The sequence below is a fragment of the Furipterus horrens genome, unplaced genomic scaffold (assembly GCF_987537825.1).
Source record: "Furipterus horrens unplaced genomic scaffold, mFurHor1.1.pri manual_scaffold_11, whole genome shotgun sequence".
Lineage (NCBI taxonomy): Eukaryota > Metazoa > Chordata > Mammalia > Chiroptera > Furipteridae > Furipterus > Furipterus horrens.
In genome coordinates, this window is record NW_028327181.1 from 88,268,919 (window position 1) to 88,292,432 (window position 23,514).

Consider the following 23,514-nt stretch of genomic DNA (forward strand, 5'->3'; position numbering starts at 1 on the left):
TGATTTTCCCTATTGTGATATGGGTGGCTATTTCACACAAATTGAACCCCTACAAATTGGCCCTCTGGTGGAATGGCACTGGAATCCCAGGATTTCTGCTCAGGGAATTGGAGGTTTGGGGGTTTTTTTTGTTTGTTTTTTGTTTTGTTTTCTAAAATAAGCATTTTATTTGTTTATTTTTTAGAAGGAGGGGAAGGGATGGAAGAAGAGCAGGAGAGAAACAGTGATGTGTGAGAGACACACCGATTGGCCGCCTCCTGCAAGCCCCTAGCTGGGGACCTGGCCCGCAGCCCAGGCATGTGCCCTAACCAGGAACCGGTGACCCTTCTGTCTTCAGGCCGGCGCTCAACCCACTGAGCCACACCAGCCAGGGCAGAGGTTTGGTTTTTGACACTTTACCCACCAGCATCTCATCCACCCTTGCCTGGGGAGAGGGTGGGACTGGGTCCCTAGGGAGGACTGGGGGGCCTTTCCAGAACGCTGACCTGTCTGGGGCATTTGTGTGTGTGTGACTTCCAGCTGGAAGGCCACAGCTTAGACACAAATAAAGCAGAGGAAACCAGAGGAAGTGCTACTTATAGCTGTTAGTTAATGTTGCTAGGAGCGTTTTAGTGAGGCCCCCGGAAAAGGTTACACAATACAGCAGAAGTGACATCTCAAATGGAAAAAGAGAGAGTGAATCCACGGGTCTGGCATGTTCCTTGGGGCCCAAATCATGCCAAATCCACTTTATCGTGGTCCACGGCAATTCACGATATTGATAAAATTGGTAACCATAAATAAAGTCATACAAAAGGTAAAGTAATTGTATTCCTTTATGTTCTCTAAGAGCTTTACTCTGACAGTCTCATGTAATCCTTACAAAATCTCTATGAAGTATGCAGAGGTATTATTAAAAATATTTAACAACCTGTAGAGTTATATAAAAAAATAACTCAATGCATGGATTAAGAATGTTTAAATATATTCCATCACCATGCCTGCTTGGAGTGGTTGCACCACTCCAAGATGAAGGGTCGCCCACGCATCAACACCAGTTGTGCCAGCAACCCAGTTAAGACCCAGCAATTCATCAACAGGATGGAAGATGCACTCGGCGAGGGAATGGCGGCAGACGACATTATCGAATCCAATTGGTCACGTCTCCGCGACGCCATATACAACTCCGCCATTATTGCTTACGGGAAGAAAGAGCGGAAGAACGCTGACTGGTACGAGGCTCACTGGGAAGAAATGGAACCCGTGATCGAGGCTAAGAGGAAGGCCCTACTGGCTTACAAGGTCACGCCCACTCCCAGTACACTTCAAGCTCTACGGGCTGCCAGGAACAAAGTCCAGAAGACCGCCCGCCACTGTGCCAACACCTATTGGCTAAACCTGTGCAGAAGCATCCAGGAAGCCGCCGATATAGGCAACGCACGAGGAATGTATGAGGGTATCAAGAAGGCAACAGGCCCAATCCCCTCCAAGATCGCCCCCCTTAAGTCCAAGACAGGTGAGGTCATCACTGACCAGGAACAGCAAATGCGGCGGTGGACCGAGCACTACCTCGAGCTGTACGCAACGAGGAACGCCGTAACAGACACTGCTCTTAACACCATCCCAGACCTACCAGTCATGGAGGAGCTTGACACCCCACCTACTGCGGCAGAGCTCGGCAAAGCCATCGACCGCCTCGCTTGCGGGAAAGCACCAGGAAGCGACGGAATCCCTCCAGAAATCCTAAAGAGCGGGAAACCAGTCCTGCTACAGCCGCTCCACCATCTACTCTGTCTCTGCTGGAAGGAGGGTTACATCCCCCAGGATATGAGAGACGCCAACATTATCACCATGTACAAGAACAAAGGAGACCGCAGCGACTGCAACAACTACCGGGGCATCTCTCTCCTCAGCGTCGTCGGCAAAGTATTCGCCCGGGTCGCTCTTGCCCGCCTGCAGACCCTTGCTTCCCGCGTCTTCCCAGAGTCCCAGTGTGGCTTCAGAGCTGGCCGATCAACAGTGGACATGATCTTCTCCCTACGCCAGCTGCAGGAGAAGTGTCACGAGCAGCATAAACCACTCTACCTCGCCTTTATCGACCTCACGAAGGCGTTTGATCTGGTCAGTCGAAGCGGACTCTTCAGCTTGCTACGGAAGATTGGCTGTCCACCACATCTGCTTGCTGTGGTCATGTCCTTTCACGACAACATGCACAGCACGGTGTCTTACAACGGCGCAACCTCTGAGGCCTTCCCAGTCAGCAGCGGAGTAAAGCAGGGCTGCGTCCTCGCGCCTACGCTGTTCGGAATCTTCTTCTCCATGCTCCTCCAATACGCCTTTAAGGACTGCAGCGAGGGTGTCTTCATTCACACCAGATCCGATGGCAAGCTCTACAACCTGGCCCGTCTACGAGCCAAGACGAAAGTCAAAGAGGTGCTCATCCGTGAGATGCTCTTCGCCGACGACGCAGCCTTGACATCACACTCCGAAGAGGGACTCCAGCAGCTAGTCACTTGCCTTTCCCACGCATGCAAGGAGTTCGGACTAGCCATCAGCCTGACGAAGACGAACGTTATGGCTCAAGGCACGGGGACTCCCCCATGCATCACCATCGACGGATACACCCTGGAGGTTGTCAACGACTTCACTTACCTCGAGTCCACCATCTTGAGCTCTCTGTCAGTCGACTTGGAGGTCAATCGGAGAATCGCCAGGGCAGCCACAGTTATGGCCAGACTGAACCGGCGAGCGTGGAACAATTCCAGCCTCACTGAGAAAACCAGACTGCGCATCTACCAAGCCTGCGTACTCAGCACTCTCCTCTATGGCAGCGAGACGTGGACCACCTACGCAAGGCACGAAAGGAAACTCAACAGCTTCCACATGAGGTGCCTGCGACGCGTCCTGCATGTCGCATGGCAGGATAAGGTCCCCAACACCAAGGTGCTGAAGCGAGCCAACATGAGCAGTTTGCATGCAGTTCTTAGTGAGAGACGCCTCAGGTGGCTCGGCCATGTCAAAAGAATGGATGCAGGCCGTATTCCCAAAGACCTCCTCTACGGCGAGCTAGCAGAAGGCCAGAGGATGACAGGGCGCCCGAAACTGCGGTTCAAAGACATCTGCAAAAAGGACATGACACAATGCTCCATCAATCTCAACACATGGGAAGTTCAAGCAGACGACCGCCTAGCCTGGAGGCTCGCTGTCAGGCAAGGTACATCACGCGCAGAGGCTGCGCGCAACGAGGAGGCGGTCCAGAAAAGATCGAGGCAGAAGCAGCGTCAACAGCAGCAACAACAGCCATCTGCCTTCACCTGTAACAAGTGCGGCAGGGATTGTCACTCCCGAGTCGGACTGCACAGCCATTCTCGGCGATGCAGATAGACTCTCAAGAAGCTACGCCATCGTCTCTGGAGACGGACGGCTGCCGATGATGACGATGATGACGATGACTTTAGAATTCGTTTATTTTCACTTTTTCCCTCAAGCAACAAATACATTTTCATATAATAATTTATTTTTTAATATAATAGTTTTTTTCTTGGAATTGATACTTTCTTTTGTTACAAGCAGCATGCCATAGTTCTTCATTTTTATATAGTACCTTCCACTTTTCTTTTATTCATTTAATTAATCTTGTAACTCTAAAAGTATTAACATCTGTTAGAATATCAGTACTGAAGGATAAATCTCCCTAAAATGTTTCATTTTCCAAAGATGTTACTATTTCCATTAAACATCCAGGACTTCAGAGTTTCCAAACTCCACAGTTAGCAGGGGAAGAAACTAAGCAAAGACGGCTGTTCAGCTGCAGCTGGCCCACTGCCTGCTCCCCTGGGGACAGCTGGGGTGTAGTTGTAGCTCGGCGTTTGATCCATCTTATGGCAAGGGGAGCTGTTTTTAAATTTTTTTATCCTCACCCAGCACCTTTTCTTTCTTTTTTCTTTTTTTATATTGCAGAGAGAGAGGAAGGGGGAGACAGGAAGAGAGGAAGGGAGAGAGAAGCATTGATGCTAGAGAGAAGCATCAGTTGGTTGGCTGCCCTATGCACCTGGACCACGGGATCAAACCAGCAACCTAGGTATGTGCCCTGACCAGGAATCAAAACCGCAACCTTTCCATTTTGCGCTCACACTCCAACCAACGGGGCCACACCAGTCAAGCCACACCTCCTCATCATTCAGTCATTGGTCATGGGATTGGGGGCAGGGCTTGAGCACAGAACCACTTAGGCGTCTCTGGACAAGCTGTGCCCCAGAGAGGGTGAACCTCTCCATACAGTCTTGAGGAGGGGAGCTGGCCCTGCCTGACAGCACTCACCCACCACCAAACTAAAGTCTCTGAAATCCTGGCTGAACCTCCAGATTTCCCAGATTTCCTCTCGACTCTGTTCCAGTACTCCTGCTGTGTACAGAGTCCAGAAAGTTTTCCATGAAACACCATTGAAACCATCTCTCAAACACTGGCAATAAAATTTAGATATAGTATTTCAGATGTTCCTTCACCTTTAAGAGATGAACAAAAACCAACAAGCTAATTTTAAAGTCTTGGATTTTATAGTTTAAGTAATTTCAAAATACATATTGTGGAAATAGTTGAAGTTTTGAAAAAATAGTGATGAAAGTTTTATTGCCTTCATTTATAAATTTTCCAAAATTTGTTTTTTTTACTTGAAGAGTTATGTTTTATATCAAGCAGGGTCATTAATTTAGGTCATAATGATACACCCATGCTTTTTAATTCTTTTTTGAAATTCTATTAATTTAATGTCTAAAAATACTTAATTATTTATAACTGTACATTAGATTGTGGTAAAAATCCTGATAACATTTTCTGAGTATTCTCACTTGCTTTGATTTGAAAATTTCAAAGTTTTTTATTGTCTCAAATACATGTGTAAAACAGATTTAACTTATTCTTTTCACTATTTTGCTCACTGAGATTATAGGATTTATTAGATCAATGAGCTTTGCTAAAATATGATTACCATCTTTATTTAAAATATTTATTTTTTTTAACTTTTCACGTGACAACTTCTGAACCCCATTTATTCACAACACCACTGAATGCTGTTCATATTTTTGTTATAATAATCAAATTGCTTTTCATTCCAGGAATAGACATCATTGACTTTATTTTGTATTGTTCCCGTACAGTGTAAAAGGACATTCCGGGCAGGCCTGACTAGGGCGCTGTAGCAGAAGACGTCCCGCCCACAGTTCACTGTTCATCTCATTTCTTGTTCGTTCCCACAGATTCTGTACTCAGTTGAATGGTGCCCTGCCCCAGTCTTCATATCCACCCAGATCCTTAGAATGTGAGCTCATTTGGAAATGAGGTCTTTACAGATGTATTGGTTAACATGAAATCATTCTGGCGTCCTAATAAGAAGGTGGCTTTGTGATTCCTCACAGGCGTTGGGGCGGACAGGGGCTCCAGTAATTTCTCATTGATCTGCTGTTCTTCGATATCCAGGACGGCCCTGGCTCCTGCCCAGGAGGAGGCTCCATCTCTGGGACCCAGAGTGATGTCAGTTTGCCCACTGCCCCCTCTCAGGGAAGGGGCTGCTGAGGATTCTGGGAAGATACGGTCAGTTCACAGGCCAGCTCTGGCCTCACCCTGCTTCTCCTGATTCTTCTTGGGACTTGCTCCACCTGCAGCTATGAATAGGGGTTTGGTGTCCATGCCTGGGCTGGGCCGGTGACTTCCACATTGTGCGGGTCACCACTCCAGAACTACACCCTGTGAATGGATTCACCAGGGTCTTTCCTGCCTCTCTGTTTGCTGTGCCCTCATCTAGAGTCTTTCAAGGATCAAAGGGAAGGATCTAGCACTTACTGAGCACCTTCTGGCCAGCAATCAGCCCATCAGAGGGGCCAGCTCACTCCATTCGTATAGCGCTGTGTGTTCCTCTGTTTCTCAGATGGAAAAATTGTTCACGAACAGCCCTAAGTCTCCAGCTTCTGGAGGCAGCTCTGGGATACTAACCAGAATGCCTAGCCACACCCAACTATGGCAGATTGTCTTCAGAAGACGGAACCAGCTCTCTCTCCTCCCCTACCCATGGTCACTGAGGGGCACACAGGCCCATCTGCAAATTCACTTTAGCACATGTTACAGTCGTTATATTCTTGGAGGAAATTCTTGGAAGTGTCTTCTATCACACCAGCTAACATCAGAATTCCTGTCCTGAACTGGGCTGTGTGAATCTAGAATCTTCCCTCTAGATCTATAGGGTGCAAGATAGGCATAGGACATCTAGGCAGTTTTGCTTCTAATCATGAAAAACTGCAAACACTTGTTAACTGGTGTGCCCATCGATTGGAAACTAGTTATTTAAATTATAGGAGCTCCTGCGCACATTCCCCTGGCTGAGGGTGCGCCCGACTCTGCAGACTCGTGAATAAACGCCTCGCTTTGCTGCTCAAGTCCTGTGTCTCGGTTTTTACTGTGAGCGTTTTCTCACACTTATAAACCATTCCCAGTCCCTTATTGACCTTTCCCACTCCCTTATTAACCTTTTCCACACTTTTATAAACACTCCTCATGTTCTTAAACATATTCTACACTCTTAAACCTACATAATCTACACTCTTAAACGTACATAACTTTAACAACATATGTATACAGTACTGCAAAATCCCGCGATATAGCGAAAAATCTGCGATAAATAATTAAATATAATATTTGTAAAAATCCTGTGATACAGTGAGGCTGTGATAAGTGAACCACGATATATAGAGGGACTACTGAATATCTTTTGGGAGGTTGGGAGGGAAGTGGGAAAATGCAAAGACTTTTGGCCAGGTGACTATAAAGTTCTCATAAGTGTCGGTCCCTTCCCTCCACACACACAAACTCTCCATTCCATCTTCGTGAATCTCCTAGCCTTAAAAGATGTCCTAAGCTATCTCAGATTTAGTTGCAGCACAAACTTAAGTCTTTTCTCCCCAGCACAGGTGGTATACTTTTTATTCCATGAGCCACAGTTTTTTTCAAAATAAAATAAAATATAACATAAAATAAAAAGTCTACTGGTTTAAATTGATATCAGAACTTTAAAGGCCTACTATTCAACCATTGGCTTTAAACTGCTCTCTGCGAATAGGCAAGGGGGAACTGTTTTTTTTCAACCTTTGTACATTTATCTCTTCCTCATACTCTCCTCCAGGAAAGGAGAGTGGGTAAATACATGGAAAACAGGACAGATGGCCCTGGGTTGGTTTGTTTGTTCTTTAAAAAAAAAAAAGAAAAATATAGGAGCTCCTTACAATGGGACAGTTTTGGACATCTGTTCTTTTGTCAAATGGCTTTATTGAGCTATAATTCACATTCCATAAAATTTAAAGTATATAGTTCAATGGCTTTTAGTATATTCATAAAGCTGTGTAAGCATCAGCACAATCTAATTTAAAACATATTTATTATCCTGAAAAGAAATTCCACATATGATCAGATATGTTGGAACCATTTTTTAAAATGAGGAAGTTCTCTGTGTGTTTAAATGGGAATATTTTCATGATGGTCATAAAGGCATGTTGTAGAAAACATATAACATATAGCCCATTTATTTATAATAGTATATATACACATATAGACATACTGATGGTTATATATTTGTTCATTAATTTACTTGTATATGCATAGAGTACTATGTCTGGAGAAAGAAATGGGAAAGTTTTATTTTAAATATTTTTGTATACTATTTTTATACTAGGTAAACAATGGGGTGTCCAACACTGATAAAGAGCTGTTTAGCAGAAGCTGTTGTTAATAAAACAAATTTGAAATGATTTTTTTGTTAACCTTCCAATGTTCCATTAGATGGCGCCATTGTCAAATTTCTGTAGTTTCAAGCAGGCTTGGGGAAAAACCAACCAGCCCATTTCTTCTTCCGGTAACAACCTTTTATTTTTGCTTTTTTTTTTTTTAACTTTCTTTTTTTAAAGTATATTTTATTGGTTATACTATTAGAGTTGTCTCAATTTTTCTCCCTTTGTCCCTCTCCACCTGATATCTCTCTTCACTCCAGCAATCCCCACCCCTTACTTAGTTCACGTCCATGGGTCGTGCATATAAGTTCTTTGGCTTCTCCCTTTCCTATATTATTCTCAACACCCCCCCTGTCTATTTTGTTCCTACCAATTATGCCTCTTAATCCCTGAACCATTTCCCCATTTCTCCCCCTTCCCTCTCCCCACTGAAAACCCTCCATGTGGTCACTATACCTATGATTCTGTTCCTGTTCTGGTTGTCTGCTTAGTTTGTTTTTGTTTTTATTTTTTAGATTTAATCATTGATAGTTGTGTGTTTGTTGTCATTCTAGTATTCATTGTTTTGATCTTCTTCTTTTTCTTAAATGAGTCCCTTTAACATTTTCTGTAATAATGGCTTGGTGGTGATGAACTCCTTTAGCTTCACCTTGTCTGGGAAGCACTTTACCTGCCCTTCCATTCTAAGTGATAGCTTTGCTGGATAGAGTAATCTTGTAGGTCCTTGCTCTTCATCACTTTGAATACCTCTTGCCAGTCCCTTTTTGCCTGCAAAGTTTCTTTTGAGAAATCAGCTGATACCCTGGCTGGTGTGGCTCAGTGGATTGAGTGCCGGCCTGTGAACCAAGTTTGCTGGTTCAATTCCCAGTCAGGGCATATGCCTGGGTTGTATGCCAGGTCCCCAGCTGGGGGTGTGTGAGAGGCAACCACGCATTTGTGTTTCTCTCCCTCTCTTTCTCCTTCCCTTCCCCTCTCTCTCAAAATAAATAAATAAAATCTTAAAAAAAAAAAAAAGAAGAAGAAGAAGAAATCAGCTGATAGATTTATAGGCACCCCTTTTAGGTAACTCTCTGCTTTTCTCTTGCTGCTTTTAAGATTCTCTCTTTATCTTTAACCTTTGGCATTTTAATTATGATGTGTCTGTGTGTGGTCCTCTTTGTGTCCAACTTGTTTGGGACGCTCTGTGCTTCCTGATCTTGTATGTCTACTTCCTTCACCAAATTAGGGATGTTTTCTTTCATTATTTTTTCAAAAAAGTTTTCAATTTCTTGCTCTTCCACTCCTCCTTCTGGAATCCTTATGAATCAGATGTTGGTATGTTTAAAGTCCCAGAGGTTCCTAAGCCTCCTTGTTTTTTCGCATTCTTGTTTCTTCTTTCTGTCTGGTTGACTGTTTATTTCTTCCTTTTATTCTGAATCATTGATTTGAGTCCTGGCTTCCTTCCCTTCACTGTTTGTTCTCTCTCTGTTTTTTTAAAATTTACTTTGTGTAGCCTTCATTTCTTCCTTTATGTGTTTGCCATACTCTGTGAGTTCTCTGAGCATCCTTATCACCGGTGTTTTGAACCCTGCATCTGATATGTTGGTTATCTCCATTTCATTTAGTTCTTTCTCTGGTGCTTTGTTCTGTTCTTTCATTTGGGCCATATGTCTTTGTCTCCTCAATCTGGCAGCCTCTCTGTGTTTGTTTCTGTGCATTAGGTAGAGCTGCTTTTACTCCCTTTCTTAGTAGAATAGCAAAGGCACCTGTAAATTGTATGGGGTGGAGCCTTAGGTAATTGCCATGGTGGGGCCACCTGCTTCCCTGCTTTGTGGCTCTGTCTGTGGTGAGTGCTCAGAGAAGAGACAATGCCAGAGGCAGATTTAATGGCAGGCACACTGGGCGCGCACCCTGGGCCCCGACTTTTGAAGGGCCCTGCAAGTTTACAACTTGTACATAATTAAAATTGCATATATGAAACCAAACTTGGTGTCATTAGAAAAAAGTGTAAAGTTGGGGTTTCGTGGGGCCCTTCAGAAGTCGGGGTCCAGGGCGCATGCCTGGTGCACCCAGGGTGCCTGCCATTAAATCCTCCTCTGGACAGTGCCACTGCCTGGCTTCTGGCGATTTGCCCAGCACTAGCCCCATTTCCAGTCACTTTACCCACTTCCCGTATGCGATTGGCACCCTTCCAGTTGCTGCCTGGGGTTCCCCTATGTTCTAAGACCATGTGTGTCCTTTAAGTGGCAAAAATCCAGCAGTTTCTTTAGCCACCCCAACCCCCACTGGTTTTTACAGCCAAAGGTAATGGGCCTTTATCTCCCCAGTGCTGGAACTCTGGGCTGTGCGGTCTGGCCTGGGGCTGGGATTGCTCACTCCCAGGGTATCCCTCCCGATTTTTTTCCACCGCAGGTGAATGGGAGATCATCCTTCCTCTGCTGTCACTGCTTGTCTGAGCCACACCACCGCTCCACCCGGTCTCTGCGATTCTGCCCCTCCTGCCGTTTGGATGAAAGTGGCTTCTTTAAACCCTTGGTTGTCAAACTTCCATACGGCTCGATTTTCTGGTAGTTCTGCTTATTTATTTTTGAGGTCTGGTTGTAATTCTTCCCATGGTTGCACAAGGAGGCAAAGAATGTCTACCTATGCCTCCATCCTGACCAGAAGTCCGCTTGCTTTTCTTTTAAGTCACTTGGAAAAAAAGTTAAAGCCCCCTTTAGAAACACACTATTTCAAGCCAATGAGGGTGATGAATTGAAATGCTTGTTGAAAAAATTAAGTCATTAGATAAAAAATACTGTCAAATGCATGTAGACTGGCACCTGGGAACAAGTTACTTTCTCTCAGTCCTGTAAAAAATCACCACTCATATCTTGATTATCAGAAGTGCAAAATGTTGTCTGTTCCTTTAGAATTTTTTATAATTCTGACTATGCTGGGATTCCTACCTTATCATCATCACCTCCATTATTTTTATATCATACATTTTGTTATGGGGAAGATTTTTTTATCCAAAATGGCATTTGCTAAGTAGTTAATGATCCTATTTTGTATGTATATCTTTGATTAATTAAAGTACCTAATAGACAGTAGGCTAGATTGATATCACTTTAGCCAAAGTAGGAGGAACTTGAATTTGGTGATAAAAGCAAGGGCCCTGGGGTCAGCCCCTGAGCAGCTATAGTGCTGTGGAAAAGTTCCTGTAGCTTTATGGGCCTCATGGGGCTGAGCCATAGTGCACATAAATCACAGAGTACTCTACAATAAATGCCAGTTAATATTATTGGCATTTAATTCAAGAAAGATCCACTTGGGATCTTTCACTGACCCTGAGAAGTGGGCACCGTTGGTCTAGGCTCATCTTTGGGCTGACAGTGAGACTGCTCAGGGGTGCTTCTCTTCCTTGCTTGAAATGCCCAAATTGCCCCGTTTGTAGAGTCGGTGAGCTGAGTAATGGGATTCTTAGGTTTATAGGTTCACAAACTGTCCCTGAAGCACCCACTGTTTGGGGGCAGTTTCTGTGAAATCCTCTGGGATCAAAATGGTACTACAGAAGTGAAGAGCACAGAGTGGATTGTTGATGAGTCCCTTTCATTCAAGAAAGAATCAGTTTGCAGACCTCAGGTGGTAAATTTAAAGAACAGATTATCATAATTTTAACAGTTTGTCGGAATCTGGTACCTGGATTGCTTGGAGCCAGACCTACTAGCACATGGCTTTGTATGTACAGTTTACCTGTGAACAACTTGAGCATTAGGGGCGCTGCCCCCGGCACAGTAGGAAATCCATGTACAAGTTTTGACTCTACAGTTGGCACTTTGCATCCAGGGATTCAACCAACTGTGGATCGAAAATGGTATTTTTCATCCACTGTTGGGAATCTGGGGTTGGGGATGCAAAAATACTGTTTTCATTTTGCAGTTGGTTGAATCTGCAGATGCGAAACCCAAGGATATGAAGGGCCAAGTGTATTTATCAAGAAAAAAAAAATTGCATATAAGTGGACCCTTGCAGTTCAAACCCATGTTGTTTGAGACACAACTGCACGTGTGATGGACAAGTGCAGCTATGCTAATTCTAAAAAGGTAGCTGACAGTCTCTTCTTGATTGTGAAATGCAATTCTGGGCAGACCCCACAGATACAGGAAAGTTCATTTTCTTGGAGGAGGTGAAAAGCCTTCTCTCCCATAGCAGAGAGAGAGAGAGAGAGTAATTTTTCTCTGTTTTCAATGCTATTAGTGTGTATGTTGGTGGGTGGGTGTGTACTGACTGGGCTTGCAATTCTTACTTAAGAGCATGGAAATGACATACTCATTTTTGTAGCCCCTGTCCAGTCTGCGCAGGGCATTTGGTGTCTGCCCAGCTGATGAGAGTTGAATTGCTGGGTAACAGTTAGTGGGGGTGATTTCAGCAATCGGAGGCTGTGTGTTTCTGACCTTGGAAAACAAAGCTATGGCGACCGTTTGGATTTCCTACACTGATGACTTCTCTGGGTTCCTGGGCTGGTTTTTACAGATGAGTTTTGCCAGGAGTGAGAGAGGGGAGGGAGTGGAGAGGGTATGCAGGAGGCAAAGCTTGCTTAATCAACAAAACTATTATAGGCACTGTGCTAAATTTAATCCCGAAGTATAATGAACATACCATAATATTTGCCCATTGTTAAGTATACATTTCAATGACTTTTAGTTAGACTTGCCCAGTTAAATTTGAATTTCAGATAAACAACAAATACTTTTTTAGTTTGAGTGTGTCCCATGCAATATCTAAGACATACTTACGCTGAAAATATTATGGGGTTGGCCAAAAAAGTCCATTATGTTTTTTTCTGTGTGATGGCTCTAGTAGTGCTTAGTTGTCTTTAAGTTCAGTTGAAACAATTTTGTTAGATTATACTGTGACAGCTGTCATATCAGAGTGCATTAAAAAAAAATCAAAACTAGAAAATTTTTGTGCAGCATTTCAACATTGAAGATAGAATAAAATATGCAACATTTTCAGTGTATCATGCTTTATCATTTCAAGAGAGGTAAAAATGCAACTGAAAGATTTGTGCAGCGTATGGAGAATGTGCTATAAATAACTGAATGTGTCAAAAGTGGTTTGCGAAAGGCCTTGGTACTATTGATATTTTAGCCAAATAATTTTTGCTGCGGGGCCGTCTTATGCATTGGAAGATGTTTAGCAGCACCTCTGGTCTCTACCCACTAGAAACCAATAGAGAGAGATAACCAACATATTCAAAATATCCAAATCAATAGTTATTGGTGAAAATAAAAAATGTGTCTTATTTTATGGAAAAAAAAACATAATGGACTTTTTGGCCTACCCAATATTTGTTGCTAATCTGAAATCCAGATTTAGTGAATAGCCTGTACTTATTTGCTAAACTTGATAATTCTGTATTTTTTAACTATAGAGTAGTGCAGCGATTGCCCCAATCTGGTTTTAGAACATTTCCATCACCTCCAAAGTTCCCTTTTGCCCACTTGCAGTCAGTCCCTGATTCCTCAAGTCCCAGGCAACGATGGGTCTGCATTCTGTCTCTGTGGAGTTCAGGAAGGCTGTATTTTTAAGTGGCAAGACTCAGCTGTTATGCAACGTAGTTTAAAATTAAAGTATTTACATCAACAGTTTGGCTTCGTTTTTTCAAGCCAAAACACAGAAGAGACTGGCTGCCCAAGGTGAGGTTGTTTGTCTTCTGTTATCTGAGTGGCTTTTGGTTTGGCAGTATGTAGAAGATTTGAATACCTCGGTGTTCACAGACCACATGGGTAACACAGCTGTGTCAAGGCTGAGAGCCTCTGTGCCTGACACTGAGGTTGGGGACCCTCTCCAGGCCCAGGCGGGACAGGGCACGAGGCTGGGAGGGGCTCTCAGGAGATCAGAAGGAGCCATTCAAGGATGCTGCGTGCTACCCTGGCAAAATGCTGGCTCTTGGCCACCTGAGCCCAGTCTTGGAGCGTCTTAACTAAATATGTCATTTAATTAAGTGTCAATTTGCCTAACATTGTGTCTGTTGCATAAACGGTGGCTTGAAAACAGCTGTCCACGAATTCAGAGTTCATTTGACACATACGGCTGAACACTCACTGAGGGCTGGAGCATCTCCTTCTGAGGTCATGCATGAAAGATGACCCCGGCTTTAAGAAAATTAATTCTTTAGCAGCTAATGTTCGCTGAACACTAATTGTGTGCTAGTATTTTCTAAGTGCTTTATGTGTGTTAACATCTAATCCTCACAAATGCTATAAGGCAGATACTCTCATTCTCCTTGTCTTGCCTATGAGAAAGCAGAAGCTCAGAGAGGTTAAGTAAGTCCCCCAAGGTTGCATAGCTAGTCTGGGACTAAAAGAGCCTTTTCTTACCACTACTCTGTGCTGCCTGATGATATAGTGTGGTACGTTCTGTGGAAGCCCAGAGAGCAAGGTGTTTGGGTCCCTGGGAAGGAGGGGTCAGCATCTCCCTTGGGGAGTTAATGGACCAGAGAATCAGGAAACAGCATTCCAAGCAGAAGGAACAGTGTATGAAAAGGTAAGAAGCACGAGAACATGGCAGGATGAAGAGTGACCAAACAAGGCTTGGAACAAAGGACTTTTCAGAGCATTTAAAAAAAAAAAAAAAAAGTCCTGGACTTTTCCTTAGGGAAAAAAGTCTGATTTTGGCAAGGCAGAGTCTCAGGTGAGAGGCCTGATGACCTTCAGGAGTGGCTGTGGCAACTGTCCCAGCTTGGTGAGTTGTTTCTGGCCCATCACTCTCCCTCACTAGGCCTGTTCCTCTGGCATAAAAGGGCCAATAATAATGCTCATGCTGTGGGCCTGTAATAGGACACAGCGTGGTGTCGGGCATAATGTACGTTAATGAAACGGAATAATGTAGGTGGCATACACTGAAGGCCTGTAAAGTCAGCCCATGGCCACTCACACGTGACACCTGTGCCTCATGTGTGCTTTTAAGAGGGGCCAAAACCTTTTGCCTTCCGCTCTCAGTGGCAGGGGATTTTCGGTGTTGATTTCCATCTGGCGGAGACCTCCTCTTTCTTCCTGTACCTGTGGTTCTGGATTTTGCCTGGAGAGGTACCAGGTGTCTAACCAGCTCTGGGTTTGGGGATGTTTATTCAGAGGAGGGCAAAGTCCTCTTGCTAGAGATCCCTAGCTGGCTTCCTGGTGATTGGTCGCTATGGAAACAAGCTCCCTTCCTCTTTGCTGCTCTGTGGTTTGGGGGCGCACATTGTTGATGCCATGGCTGCACAGATCAGGAGTTCCTTCCTCTTTCCTGTTGCAGAAATGCTACGGTTACCGCCGTTGTCCCAGAATGGCAGCTCACACCTGAAGAGCTTGAGCTTGGGAAAAACAACCTCATTTGATTCCCCAGGGGTCATGGGAATCTTCTGGGTAAGCAGTGAGGCCTGAGAACAATGTTGGTGTGAGAACAATGGCTGAACTGGGGCCCTGCTTTTCCCCTTCCCTCAGCTCTCCTAGGCACGTTTTAAAAATGGATTTGCAGGCAGTTGCAGGTAATATTGTGTTAGGTGGCAGAAAACTTCGAAGTCCCTTGGTGTGGACAAAGCCTTTGATGCAGGCAGGGCCCCCTTCCACTGCATGTACCTACCCACCCATGGAGACCCGAAGAGAAATCTATTCTTGGAGAGTAAGGCTTGCGGATGGAGGGCACGCGTGGGCACAGGAGGAGAGGGAAGACGCAGATGGGGCTGAGATGGGGGCGGGGGGCATTGGTATTCGGGGCACATTGCACACCTGCGTCACCATCAGTCACTTCCGTAATCATAGGAGTTTCAGGTGTCAGCTGGAGACCTGGGGACAGCTGGCGCTGCTGGAGTTGACCCAGCACTCAGGGTGCTCCTAGGGCTCCAGAGCCTGACATCACATGTCCTGTGCGGTGAGTGGGGATCCCAGAGACGATGAAGGACGCTCCAAGGCCCCTTGCTGGCTGACCGGGCAAGTCACAGCCAACCTCAGGGACCTTCTCTGTAAGTTGACCTAAGGGATGGGGGGAGGAGGAAACTAAGGCCACCTCACATTTACCCATTTCACTGTTCCAGGGGTCCACTGGAGAATAATTTTGTGGTGCAACTGATCGTGAAATTATGCGGGAGGGAAGCATTCCATTTAGGAGTTGGGGCATTTCTAGAATAATGTTCAAAAATCCCCCTTTACCTCCTTAAACATCCAGGATCTTCCCCGTGTCTCTCTTAGGTCTCATAATGTCCCTTTATCTGGAGCATGTACATGTCACACTGGGATTCTCCCAGGTTCTAAGTTGCAGTGTGGAAATGCACGTTTTATTTTTGTTCAGGACCCCCGCGGAGCCCCGGCCTTAGGGAAGGAGCCCCTGCTGGCTGAGGTAGTCCAGCCAAATGCCCCCAGAGCAGCGCTGCTCGCCTCTTCCTCCTGGTAGAGAGCATGAGCCTCTTTAGGGAGGACACTCCGGTTCTCCCTGAGGCCGTGTGCGTCTGGGACCAGCAGGAAGGGAGGGTTTCCTGCCATGCTCAGCTTTCTCCTCACCACCCCCCACCCCAAGGCTCTCTGGAAAATTGGAGTGTTGATCGCTGTAGGGGCTGCCTAATGCAGTGATCCCCCAGCAGCAACACCTGTGCCCAGGAGCCCCCGACCAGAACTTGAATCCTTCAGGGACAGGGAACATCTGGTCCATTTTCTAAAATTAGAGATTGTGATTGCAGTAATAGTAGATTCACATGCATTTGTCGTAAACAATGCAGAGAGATCTCTTGTACCCTTGTCCAGTTTCCCCCAGGGGTAACATTTTGTGAAACTACAGTGTAATATATTACAACCAGGACATTGACATGGATACAACCCACAGACCTTATTTAATCTCCCCAGGTTTACCTGTCCTCATTGTGTCTGTGTGTCACATTCTATACAGCTGCATCACCTGCACAGGTGCATGGGTCCACTACCAGTCAAGACACAGTTCTAGCACCGCAGAGTTCCTCCTTTGTCCTTTGATAGGCATATCCACTTCCTACCCTGTCCTCATCCCCAGCCTTGGGGAACCAGTCATCTGTCCTTCATGTCTAAAATGTTGTTATTTCAAAAATGTTATGTAAGTAGAATTGTATTTGGGGGATTGGCTTGTTTTATTTTTCTTAGCATATTTCCCTGGAGATTCATCCAAGATGTTGCATGTATCTATTGTTCATCCCTTTTTAATGCTGAGGACTATTCCATAGTACGGATATATCACTGTTTGTTGACCCATTCACCCACTGAAGGACACCTAGGCTGATTCCAGTTTTTCAGGAAAGCTGGAATTACAAATAAAGCCGCCATCAACATTCAGGTCTAGAGTTTTTGTGTGACCATACGCTTTTTATTTACCTGGGGAACTGGTCCGTTTTTCAACCTGCTGTAATTAAAGCAGATCCTTGAGGGTTGTGACGGATCCATTTGGAGACCTACATGTGTTCTCACATCCTCAATACTAGACATGTATGTCTATGCAGGTTCCTGGCTTGGTCCTAAATCACATGAATCTCTCGTCTGTCTAGAAGCACCGTTTCCTGTGCATGTTCTTCTGCCGCAGCCTGTCTGCCTTTTTTATTTGGACATCTCTGTTTATTTTAATTTTGTTTAATCAGGTGATGAAGTTGTAAAAAAGAAAGGAACAACGACAAAAAAAAAAAAAAAAACCACCAGCAGGAAACATTAGGTCAGTTGTATAGAACAAATTGAAGGGTTATATCCTAGAATAAATAGTTTATATTCTGTGCATTTCAACTTTTTTCAGAAATTGACCCCTTTAGTCTCTGTTCTAAGCCAAGAGTTTCCTATCATGGGACAGTCAAAACTGTTTCTGTTCTGGAGGCGTTGTGCCAAAACCCAGGAGCCAAGCTGTAGAGTGAGGCAGCCAGGGTTCCAATGGACTTGACCACTTAAACTATCTGTAGGGTCCTGGGCAAGTGTACTAACCTCTCTGAGAGCCTTGTGTCTCTCCTAAACAGCGAGAATAACACAGGCAATGTGGTTCGTAAGATCCAACGAGCCGATTCGTGGGAGTCGCGGAGGGCTCCGTGTATTTCCGCAGCAACCCCGCCGAGAATAACGCAGCCCTTCGCTAAACGTTGTTTGAAGGGGGCCATGCGGGGAGCATTATATCACGCTTCCCAGAGAAAAAACTCCCTGCAAATCTCCTATACCTAGTGTCTCCCTCAAAATCAAGTCCCCGCTGTCCCTCCCAGAGTCAGCCAGACGGACTCCGTCCTTCCTCAGTTCCGTGCGCCTCCTCCGTGGCTTTTGTCATCCTTCTGCCCTTCAGTCCCCAGGGATGAGGACCGTGAGCATGTAGGCTGCTGGTTTTGTTCTTGGTTGTTTTGGTCCCTGTCTTGTTTGCTGTTCCGTTGGGTCGGCTGCGTCGGCTGCGTCTGCTCAGGTTTCCACCAAGAGGACACAGGTAGGTGCATTCTCATGCTGCCTGGCGGGTCACTCATGAGCTCCATGAACAACTTCGTGGCCCCTCTTTGCATCAAGCCAGAACTGTGATCCCAGCCCACAAGCAACAGAGGCCACTTAACTGTCTCTGCGATGACTGCTGACAACCGTCATTTACTTTTTCTTTTGCCTTCAAGCCTGGCAATCAGCGGGAACACGTCTCTGACTCACAGCCGTGGTTTTGACTAATATTTGCCTCCTTAGTAGCTTCGTCGATAAGATGAAGAGAACGTTCTGTAGCCAGTTTTCCCTGGAGACAGGAGTGGCCTGCGTGGCTGCTGGTGTCCTTGGGAACTGGCGGGCAAACTTGCCTCTGGCCAGCACCGGCTCAGAGGAGACGTGCAGATGTTTCCTCTGGAAACTTCTCCCTCTCTCAGCTGCCTTTCAAAACCGTCACAAGACTTTTCCTCACCTGCTGTGTGTTGCAAAATTCTAACTGAAATATACCTCCCTATCCCTTCTGCCCAAAAGTGGGGGTGGGGGATGGTGGTGGGGTGTCCAATTCCTCTTTCACATTAAAAACAATGTAATTATTTAAAGATAATGACCAGCTATTCCCCCAAATCTTAACATTTGTACTTCCTTCAAATGCTCCTCTTTGGATGTGGCTTGAAGGCCCCTGCCTCAGCATTTCCATCACTGGTCCACATGCTTCAGGGAGTCCCACCCTCTCTGCCACCAGAACTAAAGTGCAGATGACAAAATGCAAGTGGGACTGACTGTCTTCTCTCCTCTTCTCAGCTTATTTCTGTTAATGCTGCCAACGGGGAGCGGGGCCCCACCCCTTTCAAACGCCTGACTTTCCCATGCACTCTGCTGTTTAGTAGCGTCTCCCCCATCCTGTATTTGTAAGGGCAGCTTTGAGGGGCTAAGATCAGGAACCTAGTATCACCATTTGGCCCATTTCTTCTTCCTGGTGACATCCTTTGGTCTACCGATTCTGTCACTTGGCCTCCTCCCTATCCCTCTCAGTGCTGTGTCATCAGGGATTCAATCAGCATGCTTTCAAGAGTCCTCGTGGGAGCTGTCACTAAAAATGTCCACCGGGAGTGGGTGGGGGTGGGAGGGAGAGCAGCGTTGAGCAGTGCCTTGGAGAGAGCCCTCTTGTCACCAGTTCCCGGCTTGGGGCGCTGGCCTTCCGTGGAGGAACACCTGGCTTCCAACTTTGCCTTCTCGCCCCAACCAGGCGGTGGAGGCGACGGGCCAGGTGGGCTAGAGCCAGGCTGGGTTGACCCTTAGACCTGGCTGGGCTTCCCGGGGCCCTCCTGGTGGGTTGGCAATGGGGCCTGGGCTTGGCCTGGGGTGAGGTTTGGGGGATTCCCCTGTGCCACTGCCATATGAGTTCTGCCAGGGAACAGGGCGTGGCTGCCTTACTGTGGACCTCAGGCTGGAGTGGGGCTGGTGCCCTAAGGAGGCCTGGAGAACCGCCCCGCCCCCCAGCCCGAGGGCAAAGTGGAAGCCAGGGTGGAGAGCAACTCTAAGAGGGTCTCCCCAGAGCCCTGCACTCCTCTCCCTGTGACCACAAAGCTGGACAAGGAGAAGCTGGATGGAGCCAAACCCCAAGTGAGGACATGGGAGCTCTGGAGAAGGACCTCCAGCAGTTTGCCGGGCTCCTGAAGCAGAAGACGATCACCCTGGGGGTAGACCCAGGCCAATGCTGGGCACATCCTAGGAGTTCCTTTTGTGACGATGCTCAACCCAGCTACCATCTGCCACGCTGAGGCTCTGTAGCTCCGTTTGAAGAACACCTGTAAGCTGCAGCCGCTACAGCAGAAGTGAGCGGAGGAAGCTGGCGACCACAAGAATCCACAGCAGGCCCAAAAGAGAAAGAACCAAGTGAGATGGCCACATGGAGGGTATGTTCCTGCAGTGCTGGGCGCCCACCCTGCAACAGATCAACCACAGCACCCAGCAGCTCGCGCTGGAGGAAGACGAGTGTGGTCCGAGTGTGGTTCTGCACCCTTTGCCAGAAGAGCAAACAATCAAGCAGTGACTGTTCTCAGCAAGAGGATTTTGAGGCATCCGGGCCCCTTTTCTCATGGGGGATCGGTGTCCTTTCCTCTGACTCCAGTGCCCCATTTTGGTCCCCAGGCTATGAGGGCCCTCCCTCTGCTCCCCTGTATTCCTCCATCCCTCTCCCTGCAGGGGAAACCTTTCCCTCTCTGTCTGTCACCTCCCCAGGCTCTCCCAAGCATTCAGACTGAGGTGCCTGCCTGCCCTTCCCAGAAAAGGAGAGAGCCAGAGGAAGAACCCTGAGAATTGCTCCAGGGCTTTGGGATTAAGTTCTTCCTTCACTACGGAATCAACCGTGTTGGGGCAGGAGTGTGGGGAACTGACTGGAGAAAAAGTGAAGTTCAATGATGCTCTTGATTTTAATCTCTACATTACTTATCACGTTGATCTCAAATAAAGAAGCCTGGGAGACACACACACACACACACACACACACAGAAAAAGAAAAAAGAAAAAGTCCACCAAGAGCAGGAAGAAGACAGAGCCATGTGGCACTCTATAAGAGAGCTCCTTTGAATTGACTCTGATCAAAACTCTTGATAATTGTCCCAGAAATGGCAGATACCACACGCTTCTCCATGAGGACCCCAGGCCAGACTTGGTCAGATGTCTTTTCTGAAATCCAGAAACCCTGTATCTGCAGTATTGTACTGTTTTAGCAAGCTAGTAACCCTGACAACAATTGAAACTGGGCAAACTTATCCTGATTTATTGTTAGAAGCTCCTTGCTGCTTCTGGTCATCTCCAGTTCTGGCCTGCTAGCTGCAAGAGTGCTCTATGAACACCTGTAAGTGTTCTGCTCAGATCTGTAGCATCTAGACCCCCAACCCAGTTCCTCACTGAGCACCCTTCCCTCTGGCCCCCTTGCTTCATGACCCAGGCCTCATCTAGCCTTTGATACCTGGCCTGATCCCTCCTGGGTGTGACCCCCACAGGCAGCCCTTGTTAGGCCTGGCCCAGACTCCCCATCTCTACCTTTCTCTAAACTCCAACCACAGAAGTCTGGGCCTTCTCCATAATTTTTTCAAGGAAGACTATTAAAGTTCTGAGGCAGCGTGAGCCATGACTCACTAGGAAAAGATTTTAGGGGATGTTTAGACACAACATAAAGTTTTTACATACCCAATAAATAATCTGTTGGGAGTTTTGTGGAGGATGAATACCAAGGCCCCTGTGATCTGTGATTTTGTAATTTCCACCGCCCACCTTTTAAAAAAAACCTTCACCTGAGGACTTTTTATTCATTACTTTTAGAGAAACAGGAAGGAAGAGAGAGAAACGTCAATGCAAGAAAGAAGCATCAATTCTGTGCCTGGACCAGGGATTGTAGGCGTCCAGACTGGAGGTCACACGTACCTGTGTCCAGATCAGGGATCAGACCCACAACCCAGGTATGTACTCTGACTGGGAATTGAACCTGTCGTCGTGGCATATGGGGGTGATGCTCTAACCACCGGAGCCACACCAGCCAGGCCCTGCCTTTTTTTCAGCTCAGGATATTATCTAGGTTTCAGGCTAGATACTAGAAAGGGACACGGTTGCCCCACACACCTTCATCACCCAGAAATAGCACCAATCCATTTGGCCCAAAAAGCTGGGCCAAGAGAAGCCTCTTAGGCAGGAGCCACTGTTTCCTTTCAAAGCAAGAAAATAGAGGGATCGGCTGAGAGCAGAGGAAAAAGTGCCCTCTCTTTGCTCTGCAGCACCTCCCACGAGCTTTTGTTTGCAAACTGAGGTTATGACTTATGATGAGAAAGGTCACGTATTTCTGCTGTCCCCTGAAAACAGCTGGGCATAGACAAAGCTAATCACTCACTGGACTGAGAACCACTCTGGTGGGTAATGTTTTAAGTAGTTGAAAGTAGTTTTCTCTCGTATATTTCCAGAGCCTATGTGCAGAAGTGGGCAAACCGTGGAGGAATGATTCAAACGGCAGCTGTCAGCCAGCATCCCTGTCTCTTACCTTCTGTGTTTTCTGCTTCTCTTCCTCAATCCCTAATACTAAAATATTAGGGGAAGGACGGATACCTAACACCCAAAGCTTGGGCTTAAGAAAACCAGTTGGATGAATGGCTGCTACCTTTTCCTGGGGCACCAGGTGCATCTCTGGTACTCTTGGAGGTGGGAGTCCTAGGCACGGAAGGGGTGACGTGAGGGATGGGGACACTTCCATTGGTAAGTCCCATGGAAAAGCAAACGAGGTTCTATTAAAAACGCTTTTAAGTCGTAGACATTGAACTTAAAGTGATCCCAGCCCACAGGCAGCTGCTGAGTCCCACTTGCAGGGAAGGGACAGTGCCCAGACCTGCCCCTGGGATTAAAGGGGTTCAGAGCTGGGACACTGAAGAGTCTTTGGGCTCAGGCTGCTCACAGTAAACTTCAGCCTCATTGCGGGTAAATGTTTTGAAGTGGGGACAACCAGAGAACCTCATCAGGGTTCTCCAGATTGTTGTTGAGTGCACTGTGCCTTTGCTCAACAGCCAGCTTAAAATAGGCTTCTGAGTCAGAGCCTGGTGATAAACTGGCAACTTCCTGTGCTTTAAACCAACGTCACTTTTTGTATCTAGAGTTCATTTTGTTGATCTTGAGATTAACAATGACCATTCCCTCCCTCCGCCCCTCACACTCCTGCAAGAGTTTTTTCTGGCAGGGTCATTTCTCCACGAACTTTTGATAAACCAATTAAGGTTTCCTCTTATTTTAGTAAAGTTTACTTCATCTTGGACAGAAAGGACAGAAAAGGGAGAACAAGGACAAAAAACATTTCTGTTGATGATGATGATGATGATGATTATCATTACTGCTGCTATGACAGTATCAAGAGTAGCCACTATCTAATGGGTATATAGTTTGCCAGTCCTTCTGAGCTTTATCCTCATGAGGAACTCTCCTATACTCATGGAGGGGGTAGGGTGAATGACAGTAGAGTAAGCGGATTTGTAGCTTGCTAAACATTTATATCAAAAGGAGTTTGATTGAGATCCGCTTGAGGCAAGTCTCTGGTAGAGTGCCATAGGTCTTTATCTTTATTTCTCCTATTGAATATTTTTATTAATGACTTGGATGAGAACTCTGGTGGTCTTCTGATAAAGTCTGTGGATGATTCATAGCTGGGAGGGAGAAGTCAGAGGATAGACTCAATTGTCAAGAACATGGATAAAGGCTCCACCTGGAAGTGGATCTCCTTATCCATCTTAGACTGGGGGTTGGGGAAGCTAGAGGGCGACACCCAGGGAGGGCTCCTTCTCGTTCTCTATCTTCCAGGAGGAGCTTATCTCAGCTTGCCTGACTCTGTGTTGGAT

General features: G+C 46.2%; 1 long non-coding RNA gene and 1 pseudogene across 1 annotated transcript; both read left to right on the top strand.

The window, feature by feature from the left end:
* The first annotated feature begins 15,566 nt into the window (after positions 1 to 15,566).
* On the top strand, positions 15,567 to 22,471 carry LOC149998770 (uncharacterized). Its single transcript, XR_016507239.1, has 3 exons — positions 15,567 to 15,717; positions 21,467 to 21,603; positions 22,099 to 22,471. It is a non-coding gene; the product is annotated as an uncharacterized LOC149998770 (long non-coding RNA).
* LOC149998771 (POU domain, class 5, transcription factor 1 pseudogene) lies at positions 19,199 to 20,476 on the top strand (annotated as a pseudogene).
* Positions 22,472 to 23,514: the final 1,043 nt, after the last annotated feature.